Below are 26,762 nucleotides of genomic sequence, written 5' to 3'. Positions count from 1 at the left end.
TACACTCTGTCAGAGGCTGCACTCTGTCAGAGGCTACACTCTGTCAGAGGCTACACTGTGACAGAGGCTGCACTATGTCAGAAGCTACATACATTATGTCAGAGGCTGTACTCTCTCAGAGGCTGCAAATTGCAGGCTCACAGCAAAGTGCTATATAGACACACAGGCAGGCCAGACACAGGGTGGAAGCCATCCAATGTCAAAGCCTTTTTTAAACCATTTAAGAGAAGGCAAAGTCATAGGTAGACAGGAGGTTCCACCTCATTCTTACAAATGGTTCTGGCCATCCCCAAAAGTGGTATAACCAGGTATAACAGGCTACACCCAGCCAAGAAAGCAAGAATCAATATCACAGAGGAGGAACAAAAGCATTACCTGTGCTCTTCGGCACGTGATACTACATCAATACTCAAGTGGCAGTAATGCCCTCCAAGCCCAGTAGACAAATGGTACATGGGTTTTGATGCTTCCTGTGCTGCTCCTGACATCAGGCTCTGGACAGCCATAATGAGTAAGTGAAAAACACAACTGAACACTTATTTTTATTCTGTTAATTCCATGCATACCAATATTTCAATTTTTTTTCTGGAGATGGGGTCCAGCTATGTAGTCCAAAGCAGCCTCAAAAACAGAATCCTCTTGTCTCAACTTCCCAAGTACTAGGATGATAAATATACCATGACACACCCACCTTGATGCTAATATTTAACTTTGGTGTTTGTTGCTGCTGCTGTCATCTGAGACAGGATGGCTCTATGCAGCCCTGGCTGTCCTAGAACTTGTTATGTAGACAATACTAGAATCAAGATGTGAACCACTCTACCAGGCACCGCTAGTATTTTAATTGGCGCTCTTAAGTACATATTTCTTCAATATCTAAACAATAAAACCAACCCAACATTTACAAGGAACGTTCTTAACGGCATGACTAGAATGTGGGAACTGAGACTTGAAAGACGGATATAAGGAGGTCTCTCACAAAAGACCTCCTTCATCCCTCAACAGAAGAGGAAAGGAAACAAGAAGACTTGAGTGCAGAACCCTGATCTCTACTTTCTAGATGTGAAACCCCAGGATGCTATCACCACAGCCTTTGGCTTTGCACAAATGTTAGTCCTGGATGTTAGTTTTACCACTGTCTTCTGTCAGCCTACACAAAGTTGTTCCTTGAGGAGGAAGCATACTAAAAGCACCTTGAATCAAGAGTGAGAGTCACCCCATTAAATACATAAATACATAAACCTAAGTGTTTATGCATACCATACATGAATATGCAATGACTTTTAATCTACCTATTGTTTAGTTCAGAGGAAAATATGCCTGACCTTTAATGAACGAAGCGTACAAAGTAGTATCGGTGAGATATGGATTTACACACACTCATCGAACCCTGCATCACTTAGAGTCTGGTCACACTTTCTGTTGGTAAACACAAGTTGCAACACAAGAAGGGTCTTGTGTTCACCATCCTCACCCTTACAGTCATAGAAACTTCTGATCCTGGACAGACATGAGAGAGAATATCAAGAAAAACACAAATGTACACAAAACAAGGTATTTAGTGGGTTCATAGAGCCCACCTCTGCTCCTGTCTCAATCTAAACCAAATTCCTGCTTTTCCACCACACAGTAGAGAAGTTGGGAGCTGGAATTAGAGGCTCACAGTCACTGCTCTTTCTGGCTCAAGCACCTCTACAAGTTCCCTTCTCACAGTAGGCTATTTTGTTAGATCATGAACTCATCATGTGCCACAGCTCTGACAGAGGTGGATGACACAGACCATGGTTAGCTGGAAGTCTTCCAGACCTCAGACTGGACATGATCTGCAGAATCAGCCACTCTCACCAAAACCCTGACCATCAAGATACTGCAAAACGCCCAGCAAGAGTTAAAAGCAATGCCAGAAATGACAATGTGCAAAATGACCCTGGTCCCCCTGAATTCAGCTGCACTAGCCTCAAGCTGACACAAGGAAATAACTAAGGTCTTCAGGGGAGGGCCCTGCTGAGTGACACACCCAGGACAAGGGACAGGTGTTTCCTACATCTTTCCTTTACAACTTGAGGTTTGGGTTAGCATTCCTATGCTTAGTTTCATAATGTTCTTTTTTAACTTGGAAAATGTTGTATTAGAGAGTCAGATGGCTGATAGTCACAAGAATGAGAGGGCACCCAGGGTAATAATTACAGTGGCAGTGCACACACTGAAGACCCATCTGTACTAAACTGGAACAGGAAGTTTATGGGGCATGATAATATCCCCATAAAGAAGCTAACCAATGGGTCATGGGACAAGAAGAAGGTGAGCTGTGATCTGAAGACAGAACTCCCTCAAAGGAAAGCTCTAAAGCCCACATCCATTATGAAAACTACATTTCCCTAGTTCAGTAATTTTATTCAGTTAAAATACTGGCTCGAGATTCAGACTTTGGGGACTATTTTTCAAAGCTTTCTGAAAGGAAAGCCAAAGCTTCTCATGAATCTAGCATGCTAGATCAGATCCATTTCATTTACTCGTGGCCCTAGACTCATCAGGTCTTACACATCAGGTCCTCCTCTGAGATGTCACTTTCCCAGGCTCTTGATCTGGTCCACCAAGTGCTGTCACAGTTTCTAGGGCAGCGCAGACACACCTCTCTCTAGACTCTCTTCTCTCCTCCGCAATCCCTTTTTAACGCCATGCAAATAAAACCTGTCTGTGCCACAAGACCAGCCTTACATATCACGTGCATTCCAGGGAGGACTTCTGCCTGGCCATGCCCCAGAGGACCCACGAAAACATCTCCTGTCCCTTACAGGTGTGGTGCTCAGAACATCACAGGGAAGTAGATCTATCACTTGGCCACCTAAATATCAATAGTTTTGCTTTCAAAGACGTCTACTTTCACCTCACTCCACATGACCTAAACCGCTGAGTGGTCCACAAATGAGCATAACACAAGATAGGCACAGAAATAATTAAAGGGTCAAAACTGAATACTCGGCCTAGAAAGACCATGTTAGAGAGAGTTAGGAGACGACTGCCCATGGGTCTCTATAGCCTTGAGGTGACTAACCTCCCAAGGACTCAAAGTTTCACACATAGAGGAAAGACTACAGATCCTCCTCACTAGATAGCTTAGCAGTTACAAGTACATACTGCGCTTGCAGAAGATCTGAGTTAGGTGCCCCGCACACATGTGGAGGTCCACAACATCTTGCAATTCTAGCTCCAGTAGATCTAACACCCTTCTGACCACCATGGGCACTGTGCACACATGCACATACCTGTCCTCACACATGCATAAACATATAATTTAAAAAAAAATAAGGGGTTGGAGATATGTTTCAACAGTTAAGTGCACTGACTGCTAATCCAGAGGACCCAAGTTTGATTGCCAGCAGTCACTTGTTGATTTACAACCATCTATAAGTCTAGTTCCAGAGATCCAATGTTCTCTTCTAGCCAGGCACCAGGATCCCAAGCTGTGGACAGACATATATGCAGCCAAAACATCCATACACACACAAAAAAAGGTCTTTTTAAAAATTCATATATATGTACAGCATTAAAAATAGACTGAAGCTGGGCGTGGTGGCGCACGCCTTTAATCCCAGCACTTGGGAGGCAGAGGCAGGCGGATTTCTGAGTTCAGGACAAAGGACAACCAGGGCTATACAGAGAAACCCTGTCTCGAAAAAACCAAAAAAAAAAAAAGACTGAATAGTACCTAAGTGCCCTGCAATTACACAATTAGATCTCATCAGAGCAAGGAGAAGGAAAAAAAGTAAACCACATTTAGAAACAGGAGAATGTCACATACAGTCTGAGTGAAATGAGCCACACACAAAAGAATATATACTGTATGATTCTAGTCATAAATTTTAAAGGCAAGTAAAACGACTCAAAGACACCAACAGTAAGGACACTGGTTACCCCTGGGACCCCAAAGGCAGAAGATCTACAGCACCAGTAATTTTGTTACTAAAGATGCTGCATACACAGACGGATTCATCTGTAACATCTGTTCCACACAGCTATCTAACAAGGGCTTGTGCTTGTTCATCTATGTGTGAAACACTGACCTAGGACCAGGTGTCTCTTAACTCTATCGTGAAACAGGGTTTCTCCTCCCCCCTCCCTTCCTTCCTGTCAGGGTTCAGGAGGGTCAAAATCACATTTCTATTATAATCACAACTCAGAAGGCACCAGTGTCCTACCACCACCATGATAGGGAAGGCATTGTTTTGTTTTGTTTTGTTTTGTGTGGGGGTTTGGTTTTAGACACAGAGTTTCTCTGAATAACCCTGGCTGTCCTAGAACACCTTCTGTAGATGGGGGAACTCCAACTCAGAGATTTTTCCTGTCTCTGCCTCTGCCTCTGCCTCCCAAGTGCTGGGATTAAACTTGTTGCAGTACCACCTCCCAGGAGGAATGGAGTTCTAACACTACTAAGGATATGGCAATCAAAAAGTTAGACAGTGAACAACCATGTCCACACTCACATCCAGACGACTGATAGTACACGCTGACCCTCAGCATCCTCCCTTCTCTTAGCCATTAAACTTTCTACTCAGTAACTATCTGGGGATGAGGCAATAGGGTCAGAGGAGTGTTTGGCACAAGGTAAATTGTAGAAGAACTTACAAATAAATCTGAACAAGTCAATCCAACACTTACCGCCTAGCACAAGTTCAGCAATAATATCACCACTTGGCAAGAGGGATGGGGAGAAGGGAGGCCGCTAAGTCACATGAAAACACTTCCCTCAGCCTGCAGGGTCACTGAAGGGCCAACAAGCCTCACTCCTGTGGAGAAGCGATCACAGGGTCTGAAGGCAAAGAGCAACAAAGCACCGGAGAAGGAAGAGGGCAGGGCCTTTGGTATGCTACCAGGCCTGTGCTGTCCTGCTCCATCCGTGCCAGATGAAGACTGGTTGGCTGACTGCCGTGGAGACACGTCTGAACCTGTACATGCCCAAGTTCACCACGATGCTCTTAAAGTTCAGATGCTTGTAAGGAGGGAGGGGTGTAAGCTCTCATGTGTAACGTGCTGACTGCCAACTACAGCTAAGGATGTCTGAAATGAACAGTTATGGGAGCAAGCCTACTCACTTTAAAAGAAACAGGTTCAGTGTTGATTTCTCAGCTCTTCCAATCTTGTACGTCCTTAGCAAACTGATCCATAGAAGTTCGGTACTGAAAAGAAATCAAAAATTAAGTTAAAACAGATTTCAAATCATAGATAGCACAGCAGGAAAAAGGGCTTAGGTGGTAAATTGTTACATAAACAATTCGCATAAAGCTACTATCATGGGATTTATTAAAAGGAGAAAATTCATGTGAAGGACTTCCTTCTACTGTCTTCTTTTCCCATATCTGGCACATCCTTTTCTGCCTTTTTGGTCCCATGTTTTTCTATGCACCTCAGCTATGGGCAGCCTCAAAATTCCTTAAAGTCGAATTTTCTGCTAAAATCACCACCATTAATTTTACAACCAAAGTACTCAGCACATGGTGGACGCTCTATGAACAGCTGTTAGGTAGACAAATGAATCACGATTTTTACAATACAATCTGCCCAGGAGTTGGTTCTAGGATCTCCTGCTAGATACCAGAATCTCAAGATGCTCAAGAGCCCAAGGATGTATATGGCCGAAGCTCACCATCCTGTGTACTCTATATCATGCCTAGGTTATCAATAATGCTTGTTCTTATAAAAGCTGTCATTATACTGTGTAGAATCCAGCCTCTCAAACCATAGGTGGATCCCAATATGGAATCACATAACTGAATGTAGAGTCATGAGAATTTTCACAGTAATAAAAGGTTTCAGAATATAGAATCACCAAAAAGCAATTCAAACATGTAACAAATGCTGAATGTTTCTGGCAGTTTCAAAAGACTTGTATGTCATACATACTAAGTCTTCTGCTCCTATAAAAACATAAAGGCTTAATTATGAAAACAAAGACTTTTAATATCCTCTTAACACCATTGCTTATCACAGAAGTGGCAAATTAGTACCTTTAGATCACAATGTGCTAGAATGCTTGGTGTTTTGGTTTTGGTTTTGGTTTTGGTTTTGGTTTTGGTTTTGGTTTTGGTTTTTTCGAGACAGGGTTTCTCTGTATAGCTCTGGCTGTCCTGGAACTCACTCTGTAGACCAGGCTGGCCTCGAACTCAGAAATCCACCTGCCTCTGCCTCCCGAGTGCTGAGATTAAAGGCGTGTGTCACCACGCCCGGCTTGAATGCTTGGTTTTTTAAAATTTTTGTTTGAATTACTTGCCTGAGTTTCTTTCTTTTTTTTTTTTTTTTTTTTTTTTTTTTTTTTTTTTGTACATTTTAATGCAATTAATATTCCAGCAAGCCTTACAGACCTTCACCATGTTGTCATCAGTGGTTTTCTTTTTTTAATTATTAAAATGAAACCCTGTCTAGAAAAAAAAAAAATGAATTCTGACTTGAGATTAGAACAGAATTTTTAATTTTTTTCTTAAATAGTCCTAAACATACTTTGACCATTTTATTTCACATACTTATGCAAAGTAGCATTCTCAGCACTATAAAAATCAAAATTTTCTTGAGGAGCAGAAGCAGGAGGGTCACAAGTTCAAGGCCACCCTGTGCTACTTCACAAGTTTTAGGCATCCTGGGCTGTGTGAGATCTTGTCTAAAAATGAAATACTAATCAACTAAAAACATTAAGATGCTCATTGCCCCACAACGTCAAATATCCAGCCATCCATCTTTAAATATATATATGTATATATTAAAAAAGTCTTTTTTGATTCCTTAACAGTAGATGTTTCGCTTGTGTGTGTGTGTGTATGTGTGTATATATATATGCCTACTTCCCAGGTCACATAAAAATTTCTTGGGCAGAAATGGGTGACAAGTGTAAAGTTTAAGAAGCCCTGGCTTAGGGAGTAATGACAACTGGGGGGGGGGGGGAATCATTCAGTCTGGGAACAGATGTAATTGCTTCAAATACTTTTTGTCCAACTCTGCTGAATCCACATGAGGTCCTATAGATATGGGGTCAGATGTACAAAGGTGTGTCAAGGTAAAAAGAAATGAGGAGATGCTTCTTTTCTAAGAGGAGCTGTGTGGACAACACAAGACGACACGTATGCCTTATGGCTTGCCCTTCAGATGTCCTTACTCTTTTACATATTTCATACATAAGAAAAAACACTCCAGTGAGGAGTATACATCCCCTCCAGGACACACTGACAGTGTAACCTCAGGTGCCAAATCCAGCAGGGAGACAAAGATCAGCTCCAGCTGAAGGCATTTACTTACTTATTCTTTTCCCACCTCCTCTTTATAAAAGCCCCAGGAACAGGGTTTCGACAGTGAAACAGAACTCTTCCCTGGCACGGGCATCTTAGGTGCGAGTGACGGTGTACATGGTCTGAGATTTCTTACCCTCATCAAATCATCAGGAAAGTATCTGTGCACTGTGCTTTCCCTAAAGCAGCTTTACAGACACACTTTAGCAGTTGGTGTGGTTTCTAAAGACAAGCCTGAGTTTCAGATCAAGCTTCGCTCCAAAAATAAAGTTCAACTGATAAGCCATTTTCTCTGTGTTTGTGTGTGTGTGTGTGTGTGTGTGTGTGTGTGTGTGTGTGTGTGTAAATAGTGTCAGATCCCATGAAGCTGGAGTTCTATGAGGTTGTGAGCTGCCAGATGTGGGTGCTTTAAAAGTAACCTGTAGGAAGCCCAGCTAGGTGCTCCTGAGAACAGAGGCAGGAGCCAGGGAACATGCATGACAATGGACGTGCATGACAGTGAACATGCCTGACAGTTGGCAGAGCAACTTTATCTTCCTTTGTTTTATAATTCTGTCCAGAACTTAAAGTAACTTGCTTATGAAAAGACTGAAATAAAAAATGTATGTAATAATAACAATAAATGCTAAGTGCAGAAAACCCCTTTAAAGATGAAGCAATGAAAGCAAACAATGACCATTTTAACCAGTGTGAAACTCAATGTGCTAGCACTGAGCAGACAGAAACACAAAATCCAATCTTCCCTTGCCTTCTTTCCCTTTTAAAAACAAACAAACAAACAAACAAAATGTTACTAGGGAATGAGTCCAGGGCCTCAATGGGTGCAAGGTGAGCACTCTACACTGAGCTCAGCCCAGTCCCACCCACCATCCCTAATGGGTCCTTTCTGGGAAAATGTGAGTTCTGGCCTGGATCTCAGAAACAAAGACAGCCCAGAACTGGACCAGCTCATCCCTCCTTCAGCTGTCATTGCTGGCTACAAGAACAAGCAGACAACAAGGTATCCAACACACACACACACACACACACACACACACACACACACACACACTTTTTCCTTTATAACTTACTCAGCCTCAAGTATTCTATAACAGTACTCCAAAAACACAAGATGGGGAAACCAGGGGCCTGTAACAAAGAACAAGACACAGTGGATTTCCCTAAGTTAGTCACTTCCTGGGTCCCACCACCATCAACCTTTCTGCTGGACATATGTCAAGGGTTCTGGTAGAACACTTTAAAGAGAGAAGTATATACTTATATTCTGTAACACCCACTTTAAAACATCTAAAGTGTAAAAAGGGCCCATCAGTAAGTTAAGTGCTGCCTGAACTTGCTGCAGAGGAATTCTCTCTGGAGTACTGAGGGGCAGCGAACATCCAACCTGGCCCTCAGCACAAAGCTCTGATTATCTGGCCCAAGCAGTACTGAATACATAAAAACATTGATAAACATTAACCATTAGCCTTTTGAGTTTTCATCATAGACCCTGTTTCCCTGAGTCAAAGATGGTCTTTGTTGTGTTGTCTTAATGGAATGCAAGGGACTTTAGTCACTTCCCCAGAAACCGACCTAGACTATAAATACAAACACTCCAACACAGTCAGCCACTCACAAAAAGGCCCACTGGCAAGTTTAATTTAAAAACAAGAGCTCATTATTATACTGGAAAATAAGAAATAAAAGACCCAAACCTATATAAACAACACATCTAGAAGAAAAGCCCTCAGTGTACCAACAAGCACAATTACAAATTGCTTTTTCTTTGGCTCATAAGCCTTTTCTACATAGAGATTATAGAAGAAAAAACAACAGTCTGTATTTGTGTCCATCAAATAAAACAAAGGCTGATCTTTCCACAAGCTGGGGATCACAAGAAAATGCTCTGAGCCCTCAAATAAGTGACTCTATGCCACCCTTTAAAGGGACTCATTCATGACAGCTAATCTAAGTCTCTTTGCTGGTCTAAGGCCTGACCCTGTACTAAGCAATGAATAGAGAGTGAGGCTAGTGTCTTCACAGTCCCTCAAGCTCCAGGCATGACTATGGTGCCCAGGGCAGGGACTCTACACAACCAAATGTGGCTCCCCACCTATTTGGGTAAATAAAATTTTGCCTGGAATACAGCTGTATCCATGTGTCTACATATTGTCCATAGCTGCTGCTTGCAAGATGTAATGCCAAGACTGAATAATACCAACAGAGACTGTAAGATTCACCAAGTATAAGCTGTTTAGTATGTGGTCCTTTTAAAAAAAGTATGCAGGGAGGCCTAGGACCAGACCAAAATCTTGGTTGGTTGTTTAGACCTTGAGAGCCCCAAGGGTCCAGGTTAGTTGACTCTATTGGTTTTCCCGTGGAATTCCTATCCCCCTTTGGGGCCTGCAATCCTTCCTCCTATTCTTCCATAAGAGCCCCCATGCTCCATTCACTGTTTGGCTATGGATGTCTGTATCTGTCTGAGTCAGCTGCTGGGTGAAGCCTCTCAGAGGACAACATGCTCCCCACACATATGTAGTAGGTGTGCAGCTTGGTCTTCATGTGGGTCCTGAACAATTGGGAGTAGGGACTATCCCAAATGCTGTTGCCTATGTGTGGGATACGTTCTTCTAGCTGGGCTGCTCTATCTGGCCTCAGTGGGAGAGGAAGCACCTAGACTTGAAGAGACTTGAGGTACCAGAGTGGGGAGAAATCCAGGGGACCCCCCATCTGCTCAGAGAAAGGGGGAGATAGGGGAAGGATCGTGGGAGGAGGTGGCCAAGAGTGGAGCAGTGAGCAGGATGTAAAGTAAATAAGTAAAAGATAAAACTAAATTTAAAAAAGAAAAAGAAAAAGTTTGTCCCTCTCTAAAGCTACTTCAGTGACCCAGCTACTAGCTGAGTGACACTGCCTCATATCTACCTAACCTGCTTAACCTTTGGCTGCTTTATTTATATCACTTATGATACACTAATTACTAATGTTCGTTGGGAAAAATAAATACTAGATACTGAGAGCTTTATCTTTAGTAAGTAAACAAAAAATTAGTTCATTTAATTCAGGCAAAAACCTCACATGAAAAATAAATTAGAGAGAGAACTGAGGCAGAGGTATTAAGTAACCCGCCCGAGGCTAATTAATGAGTGGTGAGTCAGGGCCAGAGCCCAGGTAACCCAGCTACACAGCCCATATCCTTCATCTCTAGGCTACAAGGACATTAATCTAATGTTAGCAGGCCATATAAAGTACAATCAAATCTCAAAAGGTTTATTAGTTCTAAATGCTGTGTCAATATAATAAAGTATCCCTCTTAATTTGATATCTGAAATAATTTAAGTTGGACTTTCCTATAAGTCTGAGTTCTTTCTGGTGCTAAAGTTAGACCTAATCTTAGGGTATCAGAAACATAAAAGCCACCATATTCTTTACTGTGGTGAGTAGTCAAAGAAGCTAACTGATCACATGGATCTTAAGCTAGCATTGCAGGAGGCTGACCAGACAGACATTTTCCAGATGTGTACCCACCTGGTCTCATTGTTCCCATGAGGCTTCCACCTGAGAGAGGTGGAACAAACACTGACAGAAATCATGCAGCCACAGCCGCCCATCCGTGCACAGGAAGAACCCCGTCGCTGAATCATCCCCACACTTCCTGCCTTCCCTGGGATTTCTGGAGGAAGTGTGTCAATTCCATGTGACCTAGTGCCCTTTCATACTGAAAACAGGTTGATGAGGCTCAACTGACTGGAGGGAATTCTGAGGAGCTTCTCACCCTGGCCCTGTGTAGGCAGAACTGTCCCAGGTCTCCTAACCAGGCTAGCGCTGAGCTGTAGCCCCCAGCTGGTGCCTGTGGATTCTAAACCCAAGCTGTAGTGTGAATCCCAGTCCAGCTTTTCAACCTCGCCTCTTTTCTGGTCTTTCCCAGCCCTAGCACGGCCTTCTTTTCCTCTAGCCTATCACATCTATTCCTTCCTCTGAGGCTGGGCTCCTTCCGCAGCCTTTCTTAGGTACTGACCACACTAAGAGCACAGTGTCTACACTCCATCCTGTGTAGTGTAACAGGTATTTCTCTCAATAAGGATGTCACAACCTAGCAGAGGAAATGGGTAACAGAGAGTAAAGCAACGCTATACATGGAAGGTTCGCAGCTCCACAGGCTCCTGACTGTCAAACCTAAAAAGTTCTGAGGAGAGAGAGGTACCTGGACTGGACCTCAAGGAAAGACCAGTGGAGGCTGAATGGTTGTTTCCAAAGGTAGAAGGGTAACACAAAGTAAGAGTTAGACAAACCTGAGTCCTTGGAGACCTGTAGCTGGAATCATGTGTGTAGGAATTCAGATCAAATACACTGGGCTGGAGTCTAACTCAGCTACATACCGGGAGTGGGTTCCTAAGTCTTGTGTGAATCACAGTCCTCACATCTGCTCTCACTGCAGGCAGCATTAACTTTCCCTCCCATTCATCCTCTGCACACAAACTTCACATTCTAAATATCCCCATGGTCTCAGTAAGATACTGTTAGGAGGACATAGATTCTCTCAGAAAGACACTTGGCATATGCAAGCTTTCAATTCAGGGTCCTCAGCAAGCAGCACTCAGTTAAGCTGTTTCAAGTTGAGCAAATTTCAGTCACAAGTTGGGATTGTGTGTCTAGTTACATGAAGACTTTCCCAAACAATAGGTCTGTGTGGCTAGTTACATGCATACCCACTTCCTGAGTAATTGGGTAGTATGGCTAGTTATATGGGGATGCTTCTAAGCAATAACATAACGTCTTTCTTTGTGTTCCAACACAGCTTTGCTTTCTGCCTATCCAGCAACTTCTAAGAGAAGACAAAAACTATTTCATTGTGGGACAGGCAGAAAAACAAAGCTAGCAATGAGACTGAAGATCAATTTGAGTACTACAAGAAAAGACATGATCCTTAGCTTCAAGAAAACAAGGACACTGGAGCTGGAGAGATGGCTCAGCAGTTAAGAGCACTGGCTGCTCTTCCAGAGGACCTGGCTTCAACCCTCAGCAACTTCATGGAAGTTACAACTGCCAGTAATGCAATCCAGGGATCTGATACCCTCTTCTGCACATAGGCGTGCAGACACATGCGGGCAAAAACAACCATACACTGAAAATAAATAAAACTTAAAACCACTACACTGAAGAGAGAGGAAAATCAGATATTCAAATGCTGTAGTGCGTTTCTAGGTCCAAAGCTAGACAAAGAGATGTTTTCTTCCCTCTGGCTTTTACAGGGCTCAGTGTACAGGTTCTTGTATGTCACCATAGTACAATCACTGAGCTTTAAAGTCAGAAGAATAAAGTTGGGCATGGTGGCACATACTTTAATCCCAGCATGAGGAAGGCAGAAGCAGCCAGATCCATATGAGTTCAAGGCTCATCTGGTCTACACAGTGAGTTCCAGGACAGCCAGAATTACATAGAAAGACCCTATCTCAAATAAATACACATACACACATACACGCACACACACACAGAGTGAGACAGACAGACAGACAGACCAGAGGAATATGTAACCTTACAGTGTCATCTGAGGTCCTCAGTCAACCCACTTCCTCTGTGCTAACACAAACTCCACTAGTTTCTTGAAGATTCCAAAGTGTTTACATTTGTCCTGAGTACATAAAAAAGAGCCCATGTAGTTTTAAATCAGCATGCTGCTGCATAATCATCTCTGGGGTAGTTAATAATGACTTGTTTTAAATAATACTGGAAAGTGTCCTCCCACCCCCAAGAGAGATTCTAATTGAAAACTCCTAAGCAGCTTGGGAATTTAAGCACTGTTACTTTCTGAAAGTTCTGCCTGAACTGAATATAATGACTACAGTCAACCACTAAGTTATACACAAATAAACACATGCATAGCCATATGGCAGAGTACACACAGGGATTCACACAGTTCAGATTCTACATGTATCAGTCTCTATGGCAAACAGATAAGACTATGACATACATCTTATATAACAAAGCACTGAGGCCAAGCGAATCATAAAGGACAACTGCAAACTTCCCTATCAGTGTGTTAGCATCAATATGCAGAATAGGAGACTGTGCACTTCAGAACATCAGAGACAGGCCTACTGCCAGCACACCTGAAGGAGCCTCATGGCAGTGACATACAAACTCATCATACAGAAAAGTGTCCTACAAATACTGTGAAATTCACTGAGTTCCTATTGAAATAATAGGTGCCACCCACACCCAAGACATTCTGCAGAATCAAGCTTTCCCACCAATCACTAACACAAATTAACTTCTGCAAACGTTAAAACACTCAGGTTCCTCCACACAATGGAATTTACAGGGCTGAGTGCATTAGTAAAATCAGTGACATTAGCTCACTGTTATATAACATTTGATCATATCAGGAGAACACACAGCAGCAGACAAACCCTCAGTAAGGTCACCATAGATCTGGAAAGTGGGTAACCTGCTTGGAACATTATCACTGCAGTCCAGACCCCTCCCTTTAAACTCTGCTTCTGTGAAAGGTGGAAATACATAATAGCATGCAAATTTTGCAAACTTCAAGAGACTCCATCGAAATTCTAAGGAGGAAATAGGCTAAAATACTTCCCACTCATGAGCCCCAAATGCTAATTAAAGAAATAACAGAACACAGGGGACTATTGCAAACAACTACAAAAAAAACAGGCTAACTTACCAAAGCTTTTCTCACCTTTTCCATCTTTGTATGAAAATGCTATGTCTTCTCTCTCTCTCTCTCTCTCTCTCTCTCTCTCTCTCTCTCTCTCTCTCTCTCCATTTTAGAAGAGAACAAACTGTTAGATGCTTGCACAGTAGGACAAATTAAAAACTGGCAATAGGTCTACAGCCATACCAACTTGAACGTGCCTGATCTCTCGTCTGATATCAGAAGCTAAGCAGGGTCGGGCCTAGTTAGTACTTGGATGGGAGACTGCCTAGGAATACCGGGTGCTGTAGGCTTAAAAAAAAAGAAGAGAAAAGAAAAGAAAAGAAAAGAAAAGAAAAGAAAAGAAAAGAAAAGAAAAGAAAAGAAAAGAAAAGAAATAACTGGCAATAGTTGCCAAGCCTTAAATACAGCCTTGATTCAGTTTCCACGTTAAGCTTAGTCTAGACAGATGATAAAGAAGGTGAATATATTTTTCACAATGATGTTATTTACATGATACAATCATGGAGCTGACCGTCAATATATAAGAAGCATTCAAGTCAGAGACAAAGAATTTTTTTCTTTGACAAAGTGCATGTCATGGGCCAAGTATGGCATTCAGGGACATTGGGGAAAAAAAACCACACACGCACACACACTTCATGAATCTGCTGAGTTGGAAGGAGGAAAAAAAATTCAATGGTCTTATGTTTTACTTATTAGTAACATAAATTTTCAGTTAAAACTTGTATTCACCTTTAATCCCAGCACTTGGGAGGCAGAGGCAGGTGGATTTCTGAGTTCGAGGCCAGCCTGGTCTACAGAATGAGTTCCAGGACAGCCAAGGCTACACAGAGAAACCCTTTCTCAAAAAACCAAAAAAAAAAAAANAAAAAAAAAAAAAAACTTGTATTTAATTCCTACCATTTGATTACACCCTACTGGGTATAAAATTTAAAAAGCACAGAATCTTTCTAAAGAAGAAATTTAGGAAAGAGGTTTATTAATGTTCTACAAAATAAACTAATGACATATAATGACCGATGCCATTGGAGACACATAGATGAAAATCTGAGGAAGAAAAGCTGAGGAAGCCAAAATGGAAGAGGAGCTCACCACTAAAGGCAGTGGCAAGGCCTACCAAAGAAGGGAGAATGAGTTAGACCATCGGTTCTCAGCCTTCCTACCACTGCGATGCTCTCATGCAGTTCCTCAGATTGTGGTGACCCCCACAACCATAAAATTAATTCATTGCCACTTTATAACTTCAATTTTGCCACTGTTGTGAATTGTAATATAAACGCCTGATATGCAGGATCTCATATTCATGACCCTCAAAGGGGTTGAGAATAAACTTTCCTGGGTCTAGAGAGGGTTGGAAGAAGCAAGAAGAAAATCAGCCACAGAAAACAGAATAGTGTGGCCAAGATAGTGTTCAGCAATAGCCATGGTCCCAGTGGACTAGAGCAGAGAGTATGTGGGGGGACAGTGAGAGAAGGGTCTAGAATGATATTTGACAGTACTGGTAAGCAAGCCAATAAGCGTTGCTAACTCACTGTCTTTGAGGTTTTCCAAGCCAAGGAGTAGCCTGGCTAAAGCTGGACTTTCCGCAAGGTAACACGGACACATGAGGAACCAGAGAAAGACAAGGAGAAGCTAATTTGTAAGTAAAAACCTTCAAAGAAGATATGGAGAGCAGCAGCTAAGTTTTAGAAGGAAAACTGTCTCTCTGAAATTGAACAGGAACCACTGAGGAGCTGGGTGAGTGAGAGGGAGATGAAGTGAGTCCCATTCCACGAGTGGAGTTGGGCCAGGAGTACCAACAGCAAAAGTACAGCAGATAGTGATTTAAAAAAAAAAATCTTTGAGATACAGTATTTGGGATGCAACAGGGCGGACAAGTAATAACAGATGGTAAATTTATGTTCAAAGACAAAAATTCAAGTCAATACAGTCTCAGAACCTCAAGACCAAGTCATGAAGGTACCAGCTTGACTTAGAGTAAGCATTAAAGGAATGAGGAGATCCTGGGGACATAAAGGGAATAAGGAAAAGGTAGAAGAAAATGGCATGAAGAAGGGAGACAAAGATGATAAGAACAGTCAAAGTATATTATCTTGTCTATAAAATTACACAATGAAACACACTGATTTGTTCAATTAATATCTGGAAAAAAATGTAAAAAAGCAAAGGCAATAGCTAAGTAGGGTGGTGAACCCCTGTAGCCACAGCACTTCAGAGTCAGAGACAGGATCAGGAGTCCAAAGGAAACCTCAGCTGTACAGATCCTGCACAGATCGGCACAAATGGCTACTTGAGACACCGCCTCAATCAATCAAGCAAGCAATGAATGAAAAGTCCTATAAACCCAATTAGCCATGAAAGAAAAGTGATGAGGCCCTGAGGACCCAGGTAAGCAGCTGAGGCTGGGGAAAAGGACACGGAATCATTCCCATTCTAACAAGGTGAGATACTTGTCCAACCAACCCGGACCAACAGCAAAGGTACAAAGAGCACCAAGACAGTTCAGGAGTAAGGGAGCATGCTAAGTGTCTTTACGTAGGGAGAAGAAACTGTGGACAAAGGGTTAAACCCCTGAGACAGGATTGAAGACAGAGAACACCATGAAGACAAAGGACAGGTGACAAAAAAAGATGCTGAGGTGGCAAAGAAAAGTGACTGTTTGGTGGCCTACCCAGGATGATTTCAACATGATCAGATTTCACACAGAAAAACAGACATTTGAGTTTTCCAGATAAAACAGAGAAGGGAGCAACACTAGAGCCAAGTTCCCATGGGGCAAAGGTCAACACCACACACACACACACACACACACACACACACACACACACACACACTGCACTTACAGTCCCTGCCTCTTCTCTCATTTCTTAGTTTTTTTTTTTTTTAGTAATCTCAACGCCTCCTGATGGCATTTGAATATGTGACCCCTGGCCTGGATCTTTTCAATAAATAAAGGAAATGATATCATCCCTAGAGAGTAAGTGGAGATTGTAGAAAGAGACTTAAAAAGTACGGGGAAGAAATCATAACAGCTTCAAAAAGAGGGTAGGAAGTCAACAGATAAAAAAAAAAATCAAGACTGCTGTCTGTCCCTCAGCCAAAGAGACAATGGTGATTCCTCACTTGGCCCAGCAGTACCACAGTCTGGAAGCAGGGGTCACAGGGTAGTCATGACATTAAACAAGACTAAAGGGTCTAGGGTGCAGTCAGGACCTTGGTGAGGACAGTGGCCATTGCCAATACCTAGAAAGGTTGACAGAACTGGTGGCCTGGGAAAAAGAAGAGGACACTCCCTGAGGGCAGAGATAAGCAGGAAGGAGGGACCTGGAAAGCAGGAGATTCCCCCTGGGGGCTTCCTGGCAGCCAGTTGCAAATAATATCTGTGCAAAACTACTGGATGACAGACACATCAAAGGCTCCACAGAAGACAAGTGGAGGTCTCTGAAGAACAGCACACAGGGAGAAGCTGAGCATGCAGTCTCCCTTCATTTACCTCCACCTCTTAACAGTCAACTTCCCCAAACCAACTACATCCTATTTCTACCTTATTTAAAAGGGGGAAAAACAAGATGAGGCTTGGCAAACTGTGCTAAAATAAGTTCACAGAACTATACTTGTGAAATGAACCAAAAGGGTGTGTTCTGTTCTGCTGCTTTGATGCAGGGATTAGGCCCCTGGCCTTGCCCACTGCACATGTACCACCCCACGGTGCCACACCTACTACCAAGGGATGCTTAAGAAGACTGTTCTTAAACTACACTACTGATTTACTCTCAAACAGTCATAAAAAGTATATTGGCTCTTCTTATGTGCAGAATGGTGCCTACCTACACCTGAAGCCTAAGCTTACCAAGTCAACATTCCAGACATATCACATGCAGCTAGAATCAGAAGGAACTGATGTTTATTACTGGCTCATCCCAGAAGCTGAATTCTGAGGTCTACATATCCTATAAGCCCACTAATATCTTTAAAGCTCATACCCCAAAATGATAAACTAAACACAGACTTCTCCAAACTTCTACCAGCTTCCAGAATCTGATATTTGCTTTTTCAACAAGAATGTATTCAGCATATATTCCTTTATCTTCAGATTAAACTTTTTAAAAATGAGGCTAGGTCCTTTAAAAAAGGTTCAGTGGGTAGAGGTACTTAACACCAAGGTAATGATCTAAGCTCAATCCCAGGAACCCACAAGGAGGAGGAAGGAGAGAACCAACTCCTTCACATATGCACCATGATGACCCATGCACAAGATTGTGTGCACACTATATTTTTTAAATGTACTTAAAAAAAAAAAACACTCCCAAAGTGTGTCTGTGTTTTAATGAAACTAAAGCAATCTCTTTAACAGTCTTAGAATATAAGTTAACATGAGCCTTTTTTTTTCCCAGTACTAAAAACCGTGGTATAAAATGAACTGCCCAGCCCAAATCCAAAATTCTCTGGAAAAGTCTGAGCAATTGTGATGCTCAGTCCAAAACTCTTCACAAACATTCAAAAAATCTGAAGAACTCTGAACTCTAAAGGACATACAATGTCGAGCATTTTAACAAGAGTTTCCTCCCAGAACACCCATTTGGAAAGGCTCAGGAAAACAAGAAGTAACAGTGCCCTTGCTTCATGACCGAGGAGATAATGCATGCCCAGAACCCAGAATCTGAAAGGTGCAGAGGCAGTTCTAACACTCAAGTCTCCTCATTATGCCTGACCCTCACATACCTGACCCTATCCTTAGACCAACTACCTGTTAAGAGTTTCCAGAGAATAGGAAACCATTGATACAGCATAAATCAATATATTTTACCCAAGGGCAGTACAGCAGCATGTGGCAACATTTTAAATGCATATAAGCTGTGACCTACAAATACTACCAAGGAATGCACAAAAATGATCTGTTTACCAAGCAACTCAATGCACAACTAGGAATGACTTACATCAAAGAAGAGTCTAGCCAAATAGAACACAGTGGAGTCACCTAAAAACTGAGCTGTGTGTGTTACATAAAGGCACTTTTTTCACACATTAGGAGTTGCAGAAAACAACTTGTTAAAGTAACTAGGTGACAGCACTTTTATACGCCCACAAAAACTTCCAGGTATGTGTGTGTATATGAACACTCTATCAGTTACAAAACTGATGTGTAACTTGCACTTATTGTAACAGAAAAGGGCTCAGGGGACAAGGGGGCAGAACTCCAAAAACTGAACACAAGAAAACAACACAATGAAATAGCTATGGAACACAACAGGGAACGCTCAAAAGAAGAAACAGAACGGCTAAGGAATACTCTAAAACATTCACCAACTCAGCCATCAGGGAAATAAATATATGTCTAAAACTACTTTGAGACTTCCTCTTACCCAGTAGAAATAGTTAAGATCAAGAAAACAAGACAGCAAATGCTGGCAAGGATATGGGGATATGGGAACAGGAACCCCCACGAATTGCTGGTAGGAGTGCAAGCTGGTGAGGTTACACTGGAAATGAGTATGGCAGTTCCTAAAAAAAAAAAATAGTACCATACGACCCAACCCTACCACTCCTGGACACTGACCCAAAGCATCCTAATACAGAGATATGTGCTCATTCCTGTTCATTGTGGCTCTAGACACAACAGCCAGGACATGGAAGCAGCCTAGAGGCTCATCTACTGATGAATGGATAATGAAGATGCGGAACCTATACACAACAGGATTTTATTCCACTGTGAGGAAAAGTAAACCATGCAGTAAGTGGGCAGAGCTGAAACGCAAGATATCTCAGACGCTGAAAGACAGACAGTAGACATTCTTACCCACTTACACCTCTTACTTACTGCTGACTCTTCAAGTCTGCGTGTTTAATTTGGATTTGTTGAGGACACTGTAACGGACCACTGATATGAAGGGGGAAGACAGGTCTTAAAGTAGAGGGGAATAGTAATATAAAAAGGAAAGGGGAAATAATGGGGAGAAGGATGGGAAGATGGAAGAGCAGGCAGTAGATGAGAGGAAAAACAAATACTAAGGATGACTGAGAAAGCTGCATGGAAATCTACACACACACACACACACACACACACACACATACACACACACACACACGTACGTTCTTCACATAAAAGAGTTTAATTGCAGCTACCCTACACAACAAGTAATGTTCCTACTAGAATTTTTTTTCTTTTTTTTTTCTTTTTTTTTATTATTATTATTTTCTTTATTTACATTTCAAATGCTATCCCGAAAGTTTCCTATACCCTCCCCCCACCTCTGCTCCCCTACCCACCCACTCCCACTACTTGGCCCAGGCCTTGCCTTGTGCTGGGTCATATAAAGTTTGCAAGACCAAGGGGCCTCTCTACCCAATGATGGCTGATTAGCCCTCTTCTGCTACATATGCAGCTAGAGACACAAACTCAGGGGGTACTGGTTAGTTCATACTGTTGTTCCACCTACAGGGTTGCAGCCCCCTTAAGGTCCTTGGGTACTTTCTCTAGCTCCTCCATTGGCGACCCTGTGTTCCATCCAATAGCTGGCTGTGAGCATCCACTTCTGTGTTTGCCAGGCACTGGCATAGCCTCACAAGAGGCCGCAATATCAGGGTCCCTTCAGCAGAATCTTGTTGGCATGAGCATTAGTATCTAGGTTTGGTGGCTGATGATGGGATGGACTCCCGAATGGGGTAGTCTCTGGATAGTCCATCCTTTCATCTTAGCTCTAAATTTTGTCTCTGTACCTATATCCTTTCATGAGTATTTTGTTCCTTATTCAAAGGAGGAATGAAGTATCCACCCAGTGGTCATCCTTCTTGGTTTTCTTCTGTTTTGCATAATGTATCTTCGGTATTCTAAGTTTCTGGGCTAATATCCGCTTATCAGTGAGTGCATATCTAGTGACTTCTTTTGTGATTGGGTTACCTCACTAAGGATGATATCCTCCAGATACATCCATTTGCCCAAGAATTTCATAAATTCATTGTTTTTAATAGCTGAGTAGTACTCCATTGTGTAAATGTACCACAGTTTCTGTATCCATTCCTCTATTGAGGGACATCTGGGTTCTTTCCAGCTTCTGGCTATTATAAATAAGGCTGCTATGAACATAGTGGAGCATGTGTCCTTATTACCAGTTGGAAGATCTTCTGGGTATATGCCCAGAAGAGGTATTGCTGGGTCCTCCGGTAGTACTATGTCCAATTTTCTGAGGAACCGCCAGACTGATTTCCAGAGTGGTTGTACAAGCTTACAATCCCACCAGCAATGGAGGAGTGTTCCTATTTCTCCACAACCTCGCCAGCATCTGCTGTCACCTGAATTTTTAATCTTAGCCATTCTGACTGGTGTGAGATGGAATCTCAGGGTTGTTTTGATTTGCATTTCCCTGATGGCTAAGGATGTTGAACATTTTTTCAGGTGTTTCTCAACCAGAATTCTTAGGTTGTCAAACAAAAGCCCCCAGGTGTGGGCTACCTCCCCTCCAGTTGGTCAGACATTCCAAAGACTCACAAAACAATACAGGATATTGTCATTGCTTCTTAATTAACTAGAAAGTTTCCTCCCTGCTGGCTAGTTACAGAAGGTCCTATGCAGGCTGCTAGAGGGGTGGGGGTGGGCAAAACCAGTCTTGCCCATCTGTGAACTGTGTAAACTAGAATAATAACCAGCATGTCCATGGGTGTGATAGAATATTATGGGGTAACCAACTGCTTGCTTTCCTGTTGAACTTAAGGAAGAAATGCATCCCTACTACTGTCAAGCTGGCCAAAAAAAGCCATGGTTAGGGAGTTCTTAGGTCCTAGAGGTAAAGGTAAGTGTATTGTTATTATTTTGCTAAATAGACAATATCAAACTACCTCCAAAGCTGTCTCTCTGTGTCCATACATTAGTATTTCTCTCAGACCTCATTGGTGCACATGTGCCTGTGCATGTGCATGTGCGTATGTGTGTGTGTGTGTGTGTGTGTGTGTGTGTGTGTGTGTGGTTTATGAAATACTAGATTTCCATTTGTGCACTGAAGAATGCTTAACACAGAAATTCACAACAAATTAGAGCACTCAGCCACAGACGTGACATCTATATCATGCCCATTACCCCTCAGACTCAGGAACCATTTAAAGAGGAGGAAGAAATATTTGAAGAGCCAGAGATGAGGGAAGATTAGAGAAATCTGTTATTTTTTCTGTTTAATCCACAGGCCTTGAAACTGGAAGTTAAGGAGCAGAGGGAAAGCTTCCTCCTGGATGCACCAACATCAGCAGTGGTCCCCTCTTCCTAGTGGCACTTGTAAAGACCTCCACCCAGCCAGGTTACTGTCTGAACTCATTTACTGTCTGAAAGGAAAGGTGCCCAGGATAGCAATGTGGTTCTGACACAAAGAAGGACAGTGGGCCCTATGGGCAGGATCTGGAGGATCATCCAGGCAAGATTTATATCCCATCTCCGCCCTTTCAAGTTACCAACCCCAATTTATTACTTAAAATAAAAGGCTAAGCCACCTTAACTGGCCATTTGTGACAGGGAGATCCCCGGCAAACCATACAAAGTGGCACCTGTCACAAAAACCTGACAGTCAGGCCTTCTTTAAGGAACCACCACACAGGTTGGGCACTAGCAGCATGTATGAGATTCAAATCACAGCCCTCTGGGCTCTTCTTTCTCTTCTGTCTGTGCTCAGTAAGGTTACTTCAGGAAAATACAAGTCCCTTCAGGACATAGTAGTGTATGTCTGCACTCCTAGAACCGGGGAGGCTGAAGCAAGAGGATTGTTGGGAGTTCCAGGCCAGCTATGAATGTATCACCGAAAGACCTTGTCTCAAAAGAAGCTAAAACAAACAACAAAAACAATAGCAACAACGAAAATTAACAGAATTCCCAAAAGCATAGTTTATTACACCGTTCCAGGGTACACTCATCCTTCCTAGGGACAACCCTCTTTCAAGGTTCCAGCAAGGTCCTCACAAGCTAGTCAAACACTTTTTTCTCATTTATTTACTTATTTTAACTTGGTTTTCTGAGGCAGGGCCTCCTGTGGCTGAGGCTCAGGAAGGATGACATCTACCTCCTCCTGAGCACTGGAATGACAGGTCAAAGCTGCTGCTGTGTCTGGGAGTCATCTAACTCTAAAATAAAAGAATTTTGACTGCTATCTGAAAATAAAGAGGAAAAAAACTTCGTTCTGATGGAAATGTAATATACAGGAGGACAAAGTTCCAGATGTCAATTTGTGAACATTCACATGTGAAGTCTCTGGGCACATCTCTGCATAAAGTAAGAGCACAGTACAAGTGGTCTGTTCTGTCAGCATGGGAAGCCTTGGCCATCAGCATGTGACCAACTGGCATAAATGACAATTATAGTGTTTGGGGTCTTGAGAAGGAGGAATACACCATGTTACCAGCTCCTAGTCTATGTGCCCTTGCTAGAGAATGTCAACTTAGCCCACTTACACATATTTTTCATGTTGGGAAATAGCAGGGTTTGTTCATATTGGTGCTACGTATGTGTACAGAAACTTCACTATTTAATTTTCATGTCTGGAAGACGAAGCCTATAATTACGCCATGAAGCATAGCTATAATTAGGACTTCTAATACCATAGGTATCTATCTCTATGATCCGATTGTAAAACTGCAGAGGGTTCTGGTACTGTGTTACTCAGTTAACTTTTTTCTCTCCTAGGCCATCACACCTCTCAGGCTTCAGGAAACATGGGGAAATCTTAGCTAAAAGGCTTGCTTGCTTGCTTGTTTAACAAAGAAATTAAGCTATTATATTATCATCAGAATTTGCCATTGATAAGGTGTTTAAATATATTTGGTAACACTTTAAAATCATGAATAGAACTGAAGAGATGACTCAAAGTGTTTACTGTGTCAGCATAAGGACCAGAGTTCAGATCTCATGCACCTACATCAAAATCCAAGACAGCAGTGTGTACCTTTAACCTCAGCACCAGAAAGGGAGAAAAGAAGAACCCTGAGGCTTGCTGGTCAGCCAGTCTAGCCAAAATGATGAGTGTCAGGCTCAGCGAGCAGCCCTGTGTCAAAAAAACAAGGTAAAGAGTGGCTGAGTAAGGCATCCAATATCAACCCACAGCCTCACATATATAAGTGTTCGCATACACACACACACACACACACACACACACACACATGTGCATGCACACATGCGAACTAGGGTATGTCTCAATGGCAAAATACCAGAAGCTTTGGGTTCCATAATCATTTTGGCAAGCCAACAAATTAATAAATAATCACTATTAACCCATTCAAATTCAGGTTAAATAAATGAGACCAAACCAATCGCATGGTATGCTTTGCACTTGTTCACTTATGTACTGGAGGAGGAAAATGCACACAATATATAGCTTACACAGGATAAGCAGCATGTTTGGGTGGGGGCAGTAGGGAGAGAGAACTGGCATAGTAAAACTATTTTCGTCAGCCTATACCCCCTTATGAGTAAGGTATTTCTCCGCCCATATTGAATATAGGTATGTGGCATTACACACACATGTGTACACACACACACACAAACACACACTCACATTAAGACATGATCATATATAACCTACTTTCCTGTACTGTTGTTCTCCTGGGAAACAGGCAGATAAAGAGAGTAGCTCTTTCCATTTTTAATTATATGATTTAACTGCATGTAGCCTTGCTTATCTAAAAATTGCATTTTCTAAGAACCAAATACTTTCAGAAAAGCACAGATCTCAGGAAAAGCAAAAGGTGTGAGAATCAGCATGCAGCCACATGCTAACAAAGCATTTATAAATGATGTGGTGCAAACAATTCAGCCAGCTTACACTCAAACACACCCAATTAGAGGGTCCATTTAGAACTCTCAGACAGTGGGAATTCTCCTAGGCAAATGGAATCACAGAAGGCAGCTCATGTTGCAATAATTGTATGTTTGTCCCTAATAAATCTGAATCACTCATTTCTAGTATAAAACCTCCAGGAAAGTGGTTAGCACTTAAATGGATAGAATGTACCATGCCTACAAGACTGGACACTTCCCAATCTGGCTGAAAGGTAAAAATAGCACTGACATAGACACCCATGTACAAAAGGCAGAAGGTTTTGTTTGTTTGTTTGTTTGTTTTGTATTTAGATACAGGGTTTCTCTGTTCAGTGCTGGCTGTTCTGGAACTCTGTAGACCAGGTTGTCCTCAAACTCATAGAAATTCACCCGCCTCTGCCTTCCAAGTGCTGGATGGCATGCACCATTACCACCTGGAGAAAGACAGAGTTTTAAAGCCATAGAAATGCCCAGTAAACATCTGTGTTAATAAACATCATCTGACAGTCCTGTGTCTATGTTAAACTGACTTAACTATTCAGGTTACTCCCTTTTCTTGTTTAAAAGTGAATACAATTACCATGGTGTAGCTCCCAAAACTTTCTATTCAATACAAAAACAAAGGAAGAGCCATGGGAGAAAAGTTTATCATTCATTAACTTAAATCAAATGCCCAGTACAGTGGTGCATGCTTTTAATCCCAGCATTTGGGAGGCAAATGCAGGCAGATCTCTGAGTCTGAGGCCAGCCTGGTCTACAGAGCAAGTCAGAGCTACACAGAGAAACCTTGTCTTAATAAATAAATGAATAAATAAATAAATAAATAAATAAAACAAAGAGATGTATGTTCACATGAGAGGACTCAACACAATTTCAGATTCTGAAATCATAAAAGTAAAATCCAAGCCACTAAGGCACAGAGTAAGCCCTATTCGAGGACATGGGTTGGTGGGGTAAAGGTCTTCACTGAGTTAAGAATCCAGTCTTCCCTCACCCTCCAAATGCATATACCCTAGCAAATGTATTAGTTCCAAACCTTTCTAAAACATCTTGTTTGGAAACTAAAGCCTAACAGTGAGGTGGTTCCTTAGGTCATTCTGTCCGTCCTTCCAACACATTCTCTCATTCCTAGTCAAAGATTAGAAGTCAGAGCTATACTAGATTTCCTGCCCTTAGTAAGAAAGGACAATAACTGTAGAACAAGAAACAATAAATGTGAGACTAAAATTCCATTTGGAATTCCCAATTCCCATAACCTAACCTCCCTGCAAGGCTCTACGACAACATCTACATAGCCGGAATTTGTCTTTTGTTCCTCTCTGGTCATTGCCGGGACAGTGGCTGTCGGGCGATACTGAAAAGCCAATTTTCCATTCTATGACAGCAAATATTATCACTGGCAGAGAACAGAAACAGTGCTCAAAGATCCAAGTTGGACAGTTCTTGTTTTGTAAAATATTTATGTTTCATTGACATATAGATATGGATGCTGCTGATTTTTGTTACACTTTGTGGCTAAAGGAAATACTGTTAACCATTTACATGTATGTCAGAAATTAATTTAAAGTTAAAGTATGAGAAATTAAAAGCCTACAATAAAGCTCTTCTTTCTCCAGATTTTAAAACTGGCTTATCAACCATAAAAAGATTACTCAAACCCAGCATATTATGCCAAGAAACTAGTTCACTCCAATATCAACAGATATCTTCAGGCAGCAGCTTTAGTCACTAACAAGTTGCTAATTCCAAAGTATTCTGCATTAATTATTCATAATTCAACTTAAGCTTCACAATTAAGTTTGAAATACTTTAAGTTTAACACTAACAAGTAATTGCTTTTCCTACGTACGTGAATGTAAGCATACATTACATACACACAGAATACAGCACTTAATATAAAATGTGAGCTACTATTCTATGTAAAGAAAGGCCTTAATACAAAAATATGCTTGGTGACAAAACCAAATTCACACAATATCTATCCATGAATCCAGCCCTTCAAAGGATAATAAAGGGAAAGCATCAACACAAGGACGGAAACTCCATC

General features: G+C 41.9%; 1 protein-coding gene and 1 pseudogene across 14 annotated transcripts in view; one reads left to right on the top strand and one right to left on the bottom strand.

The window, feature by feature from the left end:
* Ppfibp1 (PPFIA binding protein 1) overlaps positions 1 to 26,762 on the bottom strand; it is a 141,814-nt gene that overhangs the window by 89,041 nt on the left and 26,011 nt on the right. For 12 of the 14 annotated variants that reach the window (XM_021189952.1, XM_021189953.1, XM_029535649.1 and 9 more), the window contains exon 2: positions 5,094 to 5,177. The gene's annotated coding sequence lies outside the window, so the exon portion shown is untranslated. Of the gene's footprint in view, positions 1 to 5,093; positions 5,178 to 23,816; positions 23,943 to 26,762 lie in introns of all 14 variants that reach the window. The other 2 variants (XM_029535650.1, XM_029535651.1) reach the window with 2 other exon arrangements.
* Positions 14,096 to 14,216, top strand: LOC115063433 (annotated as a pseudogene).

Source organism: Mus pahari, chromosome 2 (assembly GCF_900095145.1).
Source record: "Mus pahari chromosome 2, PAHARI_EIJ_v1.1, whole genome shotgun sequence".
NCBI lineage: Eukaryota > Metazoa > Chordata > Mammalia > Rodentia > Muridae > Mus > Mus pahari.
Note: the sequence above shows the minus strand (reverse complement) of the source record. Positions and strands in the feature narration are given on the sequence as shown.